The sequence below is a fragment of the Vanacampus margaritifer genome, unplaced genomic scaffold (genome assembly GCF_051991255.1).
Source record: "Vanacampus margaritifer isolate UIUO_Vmar unplaced genomic scaffold, RoL_Vmar_1.0 HiC_scaffold_22, whole genome shotgun sequence".
NCBI lineage: Eukaryota > Metazoa > Chordata > Actinopteri > Syngnathiformes > Syngnathidae > Vanacampus > Vanacampus margaritifer.
Window position 1 is genome coordinate 1,994,046 of NW_027520732.1, and position 10,152 is coordinate 2,004,197.

A 10,152-nucleotide genomic window follows, 5' to 3' on the forward strand; every position below is an offset into this window, starting at 1 on the left:
TAATGTAAAACCCTAGTTTGTAACCCTAACCCTAATGTAAAACCCTAGTTTGAAACCCTAACCCTAATGTAAAACCCTAGTTTGAAACCCTAACCCTAATGTTAAACCCTAGTTTGTAACCCTAACCCTAATATAAAAACCCTAGTTTGAAACCCTAACCCTAATTTTAAACCTTAGTTTGAAACATAACCCTAATTTGAAACCCTAGTTTGAAACCCTAACCCTAACCCTAATGTAAAACACTAGTTTGAAACCCTAACCCTAATTTGAAACCCTAGTTTGAAACCCTAACCCTAATGCAAAACCCTAGTTTGAAACCCTAACCCTAATGTTAAACTCTAGTTTGAATCCCTAACCCTAATGTTAAACCCTAGTTTGAAACCCTAACCCTAATCTAAAACCCCTTGTTTGTAACCCTAACCCTAATTTGAAACCCTAGTTTGAAACCCTAACCCTAATGTTAAACCCTAGTTTGAAACCCTAACCCTAATTTGAAACCCTAGTTTGAAAATCTAACCCTAATATAAAACCCTAGTTTGAAACCCTAACCCTAACGTAAAACCCTAGTTTGAATCCCTAACCCTAATTTGAAACCGTAGTTTGAAAACCTAACCCTAATATAAAACCCTAGTTTGAAACCCTAACCCTAACGTAAAACCCTAGTTTGAATCCCTAACCCTAATTTAAAACCCTAGTTTGTAACCCTAACCCTAATGTAAAACCCTAGTTTGAAACCCTAACCATAATGTAAAACCCTAGTTTGAAACCCTAACCCTAATGGTAAACCCTAGTTTGAAACCCTAACCCTAATGTAAAACCCTAGTTTGAAGCATTAACCCTAATGTAAAACCCTAGTTTGAAACCCTAACCATAATGTAAAACCCTAGTTTGAAACCCTAACCCTAATGGTAAACCCTAGTTTGTAACCCTAACCCTAATGCAAAACCCTAGTTTGAAACCCTAACCCTAATGTAAAACCCTAGTTTGTAACCCTAACCCTAATGTAAAACCCTAGTTTGAAACCCTAACCCTAATGTAAAACCCTAGTTTGAAGCATTAACCCTAATGTAAAACCCTTGTTTGAAACCCTAACCCTAATGTTAAACCCTAGTTTGAAACCCTAACCCTAACGTAAAACCCTAGTTTGAAGCCCTAACCCTAATGTAAAACCCTAGTTTGTAACCCTAACCCTAATTTGAAAACCGAGTTTGAAACCCTAACCCTAACATAAAACCCTAGTTTGAAACACTAACTCTAATGTAAAACCCTATTTTGCAACCGTAACCCTAATTTGAAACCCTAGTTTGAAACCCTAACCCTAATGTAAAACACTAGTTTGAAACCCTAACCCTAATTTGAAACCCTAGTTTGAAACCCTAACCCTAATGCAAAACCCTAGTTTGAAACCCTAACCCTAATGTAAAACCCTAGTTTGAAACCCTAACCCTAATGTTAAACCCTAGTTTGAAACCCTAACCCTAATTTGAAACCGTAGTTTGAAAACCTAACCCTAATATAAAACCTTAGTTTGAAACCCTAACCCTAACGTAAAACCCTAGTTTGAATCCCTAACCCTAATGCAAAACCCTAGATTGAAACCCTAACTCTAATGTAAAACCCTAGTTTGTAACCCTAACCCTAATGTAAAACCCTAGTTTGAAACACTAACCCTAATGTAAAACACTAGTTTGAAACCGTAACGCTAATTTGAAACCCTAGTTTGAAACACTTACCCTAATGTAAAACCCTAGTTTGAAACCGTAACCCTAATTTGAAACCCTAGTTTGAAACCCTAACCCTAATTTGAAACCCTAGTTTGAAACCCTAACCCTAATGCAAAACCCTTGTTTGAAACCCTAACCCTAATGTAAAACCCTAGTTTGTAACCCTAACCCTAATGTAAAACCCTAGTTTGAAACCCTAACCCTAATGTAAAACCCTAGTTTGAAACCCTAACCCTAATGTTAAACCCTAGTTTGTAACCCTAACCCTAATATAAAAACCCTAGTTTGAAACCCTAACCCTAATTTTAAACCTTAGTTTGAAACATAACCCTAATTTGAAACCCTAGTTTGAAACCCTAACCCTAACCCTAATGTAAAACACTAGTTTGAAACCCTAACCCTAATTTGAAACCCTAGTTTGAAACCCTAACCCTAATGCAAAACCCTAGTTTGAAACCCTAACCCTAATGTTAAACTCTAGTTTGAATCCCTAACCCTAATGTTAAACCCTAGTTTGAAACCCTAACCCTAATCTAAAACCCCTTGTTTGTAACCCTAACCCTAATTTGAAACCCTAGTTTGAAACCCTAACCCTAATGTTAAACCCTAGTTTGAAACCCTAACCCTAATTTGAAACCCTAGTTTGAAAATCTAACCCTAATATAAAACCCTAGTTTGAAACCCTAACCCTAACGTAAAACCCTAGTTTGAATCCCTAACCCTAATGCAAAACCCTAGTTTGAAACTCTAACCCTAATGTAAAACCCTAGTTTGTAACCCTAACCCTAATGTAAAACCCTAGTTTGAAACCCTAACCCTAATGTAAAACACTAGTTTGAAACCGTAACGCTAATTTGAAACCCTAGTTTGAAACACTAACCCTAATGTAAAACCCTAGTTTGAAACCGTAACCCTAATTTGAAACCCTAGTTTGAAACCCTAACCCTAATGTAAAACAATAGTTTGAAACCCTAACCCTAATTTGAAACCCTAGTTTGAAACCCTAACCCTAATGCAAAACCCTAGTTTGAAACCCTAACCCTAATGTAAAACCCTAGTTTGTAACCCTAACCCTAATGTAAAACCCTAGTTTGAAACCCTAACGCTAATGTAAAACCCTAGTTTGAAGCATTAACCCTAATGTAAAACCCTTGTTTGAAACCCTAACCCTAATGTTAAACCCTAGTTTGAAACCCTAACCCTAACGTAAAACCCTAGTTTGAAACCCTAACCCTAATGTAAAACCCTAGTTTGTAACCCAAACCCTAATTTAAAAACCGAGTTTGAAACCCTAGCCCTAACGTAAAACCCTAGTTTGAATCCCTAACCCTAATGTAAAACCCTAGTTTGAAACCGTAACCCTAATTTGAAACCCTAGTTTGAAACACTAACTCTAATGTAAAACCCTATTTTGAAACCGTAACCCTAATTTGAAACCCTAGATTGAAACCCTAACCCTAATGTAAAACACTAGTTTGAAACCCTAACCCTAATTTGAAACCCTAGTTTGAAACCCTAACCCTAATGCAAAACCCTAGTTTGAAACCCTAACCCTAATGTAAAACCATAGTTTGAAACCCTAATCCTAAAGTTAAACCCTAGTTTGAAACCCTAACCCTAATTTGAAACCGTAGTTTGAAAACCTAACCCTAATATAAAACCCTAGTTTGAAACCCTAACCCTAACGTAAAACCCTAGTTTGAATCCCTAACCCTAATGCAAAACCCTAGTTTGAAACCCTAACCCTAATGTAAAACCCTAGTTTGTAACCCTAACCCTAATGTGAAACCCTAGTTTGAAACACTAACCCTAATGTAAAACACTAGTTTGAAACCGTAACGCTAATTTGAAACCCTAGTTTGAAACACTTGCCCTAATGTAAAACCCTAGTTTGAAACCGTAACCCTAATTTGAAACCCTAGATTGAAACCCTAACCCTAATTTGAAACCCTAGTTTGAAACCCTAACCCTAATGCAAAACCCTTGTTTGAAACCCTAACCCTAATGTAAAACCCTAGTTTGTAACCCTAACCCTAATGTAAAACCCTAGTTTGAAACTCTAACCCTAATGTAAAACCCTAGTTTGAAACCCTAACCCTAATGTAAAACCCTAGTTTGTAACCCTAACCCTAATATAAAAACCCTAGTTTGAAACCCTAACCCTAATGTTAAACCCTAGTTTGAAACCCTAACCCTAATGTAAAACCCCTTGTTTGTAACCCTAACCCTAATTTGAAACCGTAGTTTGAAAAACCTAACCCTAATATAAAACCCTAGTTTGAAACCCTAACCCTAACGTAAAACCCTAGTTTGAATCCCTAACCCTAATGTTAAACCCTAGTTTGTAACCCTAACCCTAATATAAAAACCCTAGTTTGAAACCCTAACCCTAATTTTAAACCCTAGTTTGAAACATAACCCTAATTTGAAACCCTAGTTTGAAACCCTAACCCTAATTTTAAACCCTAGTTTGAAACATAACCCTAATTTGAAACCCTAGTTTGAAACCCTAACCCTAACCCTAATGTAAAACACTAGTTTGAAACCCTAACCCTAATTTGAAACCCTAGTTTGAAACCCTAACCCTAATGCAAAACCCTAGTTTGAAACCCTAACCCTAATTTGAAACCCTAGTTTGAAACCCTAACCCTAATGCAAAACCCTAGTTTGAAACCCTAACCCTAATGTTAAACTCTAGTTTGAATCCCTAACCCTAATGTTAAACCCTAGTTTGAAACCCTAACCCTAATCTAAAACCCCTTGTTTGTAACCCTAACCCTAATTTGAAACCCTAGTTTGAAACCCTAACCCTAATGTTAAACCCTAGTTTGAAACCCTAACCCTAATTTGAAACCCTAGTTTGAAAATCTAACCCTAATATAAAACCCTAGTTTGAAACCCTAACCCTAACGTAAAACCCTAGTTTGAATCCCTAACCCTAATGCAAAACCCTAGTTTGAAACTCTAACCCTAATGTAAAACCCTAGTTTGTAACCCTAACCCTAATGTAAAACCCTAGTTTGAAACCCTAACCCTAATGTAAAACACTAGTTTGAAACCATAACGCTAATTTGAAACCCTAGTTTGAAACACTAACCCTAATGTAAAACCCTAGTTTGAAACCGTAACCCTAATTTGAAACCCTAGTTTGAAACCCTAACCCTAATGTAAAACACTAGTTTGAAACCCTAACCCTAATTTGAAACCCTAGTTTGAAACCCTAACCCTAATGCAAAACCCTAGTTTGAAACCCTAACCCTAATGTAAAACCCTAGTTTGTAACCCTAACCCTAATGTAAAACCCTAGTTTGAAACCCTAACGCTAATGTAAAACCCTAGTTTGAAGCATTAACCCTAATGTAAAACCCTTGTTTGAAACCCTAACCCTAATGTTAAACCATAGTTTGAAACCCTAACCCTAACGTAAAACCCTAGTTTGAAACCCTAACCCTAATGTAAAACCCTAGTTTGTAACCCTAACCCTAATTTAAAAACCGAGTTTGAAACCCTAGCCCTAACGTAAAACCCTAGTTTGAATCCCTAACCCTAATGTAAAACCCTAGTTTGAAACCGTAACCCTAATTTGAAACCCTAGTTTGAAACACTAACTCTAATGTAAAACCCTATTTTGAAACCGTAACCCTAATTTGAAACACTAGTTTGAAACCCTAACCCTAATGTAAAACACTAGTTTGAAACCCTAACCCTAATTTGAAACCCTTGTTTGAAACCCTAACCCTAATGCAAAACCCTAGTTTGAAAACCTAACCCCAATGTAAAACCATAGTTTGAAACCCTAATCCTAATGTTAAACCCTAGTTTGAAACCCTAACCCTAATTTGAAACCGTAGTTTGAAAACTTAACCCTAATATAAAACCCTAGTTTGAAACCCTAACCCTCATGTAAAACCCTAGTTTGAATCCCTAACCCTAATGCAAAACCCTAGTTTGAAACCCTAACCCTAATGTAAAACCCTAGTTTGTAACCCTAACCCTAATGTGAAACCCTAGTTTGAAACACTAACCCTAATGTAAAACACTAGTTTGAAACCGTAACGCTAATTTGAAACCCTAGTTTGAAACACTTGCCCTAATGTAAAACCCTAGTTTGAAACCGTAACCCTAATTTGAAACCCTAGTTTGAAACCCTAACCCTAATTTGAAACCCTAGTTTGAAACCCTAACCCTAATGCAAAACCCTTGTTTGAAACCCTAACCCTAATGTAAAACCCTAGTTTGTAACCCTAACCCTAATGTAAAACCATAGTTTGAAACTCTAACCCTAATGTAAAACCCTAGTTTGAAACCCTAACCCTAATGTTAAACCCTAGTTTGTAACCCTAACCCTAATATAAAAACCCTAGTTTGAAACCCTAACCCTAATGTTAAACCCTAGTTTGAAACCCTAACCCTAATGTAAAACCCCTTGTTTGTAACCCTAACCCTAATTTGAAACCCTAGTTTGAAACCCTAACCCTAATGTTAAACCCTACTTTGAAACCCTAACCCTAATTTGAAACCGTAGTTTGAAAACCTAACCCTAATATAAAACCCTAGTTTGAAACCCTAACCCTAACGTAAAACCCTAGTTTGAATCCCTAACCCTAATTTAAAACCCTAGTTTGTAACCCTAACCCTAATGTAAAACCCTAGTTTGAAACCCTAACCATAATGTAAAACCCTAGTTTGAAACCCTAACCCTAATGGTAAACCCTAGTTTGAAACCCTAACCCTAATGTAAAACCCTAGTTTGAAGCATTAACCCTAATGTAAAACCCTAGTTTGAAACCCTAACCATAATGTAAAACCCTAGTTTGAAACCCTAACCCTAATGGTAAACCCTAGTTTGTAACCCTAACCCTAATGCAAAACCCTAGTTTGAAACCCTAACCCTAATGTAAAACCCTAGTTTGTAACCCTAACCCTAATGTAAAACCCTAGTTTGAAACCCTAACCATAATGTAAAACCCTAGTTTGAAGCATTAACCCTAATGTAAAACCCTTGTTTGAAACCCTAACCCTAATGTTAAACCCTAGTTTGAAACCCTAACCCTAACGTAAAACCCTAGTTTGAAGCCCTAACCCTAATGTAAAACCCTAGTTTGTAACCCAAACCCTAATTTGAAAACCGAGTTTGAAACCCTAACCCTAACGTAAAACCCTAGTTTGAATCCCTAACCCTAATGTAAAACGATAGTTTGAAACCGTAACCCTAATTTGAAACCCTAGTTTGAAACACTAACTCTAATGTAAAACCCTATTTTGCAACCGTAACCCTAATTTGAAACCCTAGTTTGAAACCCTAACCCTAATGTAAAACACTAGTTTGAAACCCTAACCCTAATTTGAAACCCTAGTTTGAAACCCTAACCCTAATGCAAAACCCTAGTTTGAAACCCTAACCCTAATGTAAAACCCTAGTTTGAAACCCTAACCCTAATGTTAAACCCTAGTTTGAAACCCTAACCCTAATTTGAAACCGTAGTTTGAAAACCTAACCCTAATATAAAACCTTAGTTTGAAACCCTAACCCTAACGTAAAACCCTAGTTTGAATCCCTAACCCTAATGCAAAACCCTAGATTGAAACCCTAACTCTAATGTAAAACCCTAGTTTGTAACCCTAACCCTAATGTAAAACCCTAGTTTGAAACACTAACCCTAATGTAAAACACTAGTTTGAAACCGTAACGCTAATTTGAAACCCTAGTTTGAAACACTTACCCAAATGTAAAACCCTAGTTTGAAACCGTAACCCTAATTTGAAACCCTAGTTTGAAACCCTAACCCTAATTTGAAACCCTAGTTTGAAACCCTAACCCTAATGCAAAACCCTTGTTTGAAACCCTAACCCTAATGTAAAACCCTAGTTTGTAACCCTAACCCTAATGTAAAACCCTAGTTTGAAACCCTAACCCTAATGTAAAACCCTAGTTTGAAACCCTAACCCTAATGTTAAACCCTAGTTTGTAACCCTAACCCTAATATAAAAACCCTAGTTTGAAACCCTAACCCTAATTTTAAACCTTAGTTTGAAACATAACCCTAATTTGAAACCCTAGTTTGAAACCCTAACCCTAACCCTAATGTAAAACACTAGTTTGAAACCCTAACCCTAATTTGAAACCCTAGTTTGAAACCCTAACCCTAATGCAAAACCCTAGTTTGAAACCCTAACCCTAATGTTAAACTCTAGTTTGAATCCCTAACCTTAATGTTAAACCCTAGTTTGAAACCCTAACCCTAATCTAAAACCCCTTGTTTGTAACCCTAACCCTAATTTGAAACCCTAGTTTGAAACCCTAACCCTAATGTTAAACCCTAGTTTGAAACCCTAACCCTAATTTGAAACCCTAGTTTGAAAATCTAACCCTAATATAAAACCCTAGTTTGAAACCCTAACCCTAACGTAAAACCCTAGTTTGAATCCCTAACCCTAATTTGAAACCGTAGTTTGAAAACCTAACCCTAATATAAAACCCTAGTTTGAAACCCTAACCCTAACGTAAAACCCTAGTTTGAATCCCTAACCCTAATTTAAAACCCTAGTTTGTAACCCTAACCCTAATGTAAAACCCTAGTTTGAAACCCTAACCATAATGTAAAACCCTAGTTTGAAACCCTAACCCTAATGGTAAACCCTAGTTTGAAACCCTAACCCTAATGTAAAACCCTAGTTTGTAACCCTAACCCTAATGTAAAACCCTAGTTTGAAACCCTAACCCTAATGTAAAACCCTAGTTTGAAGCATTAACCCTAATGTAAAACCCTTGTTTGAAACCCTAACCCTAATGTTAAACCCTAGTTTGAAACCCTAACCCTAACGTAAAACCCTAGTTTGAAGCCCTAACCCTAATGTAAAACCCTAGTTTGTAACCCTAACCCTAATTTGAAAACCGAGTTTGAAACCCTAACCCTAACGTAAAACCCTAGTTTGAATCCCTAACCCTAATGTAAAACGATAGTTTGAAACCGTAACCCTAATTTGAAACCCTAGTTTGAAACACTAACTCTAATGTAAAACCCTATTTTGCAACCGTAACCCTAATTTGAAACCCTAGTTTGAAACCCTAACCCTAATGTAAAACACTAGTTTGAAACCCTAACCCTAATTTGAAACCCTAGTTTGAAACCCTAACCCTAATGCAAAACCCTAGTTTGAAACCCTAACCCTAATGTAAAACCCTAGTTTGAAACCCTAACCCTAATGTTAAACCCTAGTTTGAAACCCTAACCCTAATTTGAAACCGTAGTTTGAAAACCTAACCCTAATATAAAACCTTAGTTTGAAACCCTAACCCTAACGTAAAACCCTAGTTTGAAACACTAACCCTAATGTAAAACACTAGTTTGAAACCGTAACGCTAATTTGAAACCCTAGTTTGAAACACTTACCCTAATGTAAAACCCTAGTTTGAAACCGTAACCCTAATTTGAAACCCTAGTTTGAAACCCTAACCCTAATTTGAAACCCTAGTTTGAAACCCTAACCCTAATGCAAAACCCTTGTTTGAAACCCTAACCCTAATGTAAAACCCTAGTTTGTAACCCTAACCCTAATGTAAAACCCTAGTTTGAAACCCTAACCCTAATGTAAAACCCTAGTTTGAAACCCTAACCCTAATGTTAAACCCTAGTTTGTAACCCTAACCCTAATATAAAAACCCTAGTTTGAAACCCTAACCCTAATTTTAAACCTTAGTTTGAAACATAACCCTAATTTGAAACCCTAGTTTGAAACCCTAACCCTAACCCTAATGTAAAACACTAGTTTGAAACCCTAACCCTAATTTGAAACCCTAGTTTGAAACCCTAACCCTAATGCAAAACCCTAGTTTGAAACCCTAACCCTAATGTTAAACTCTAGTTTGAATCCCTAACCCTAATGTTAAACCCTAGTTTGAAACCCTAACCCTAATCTAAAACCCCTTGTTTGTAACCCTAACCCTAATTTGAAACCCTAGTTTGAAACCCTAACCCTAATGTTAAACCCTAGTTTGAAACCCTAACCCTAATTTGAAACCCTAGTTTGAAAATCTAACCCTAATATAAAACCCTAGTTTGAAACCCTAACCCTAACGTAAAACCCTAGTTTGAATCCCTAACCCTAATTTGAAACCGTAGTTTGAAAACCTAACCCTAATATAAAACCCTAGTTTGAAACCCTAACCCTAACGTAAAACCCTAGTTTGAATCCCTAACCCTAATTTAAAACCCTAGTTTGTAACCCTAACCCTAATGTAAAACCCTAGTTTGAAACCCTAACCATAATGTAAAACCCTAGTTTGAAACCCTAACCCTAATGGTAAACCCTAGTTTGAAACCCTAACCCTAATGTAAAACCCTAGTTTGAAGCATTAACCCTAATGTAAAACCCTAGTTTGAAACCCTAACCATAATGTAAAACCCTAGTTTGAAACCCTAACCCT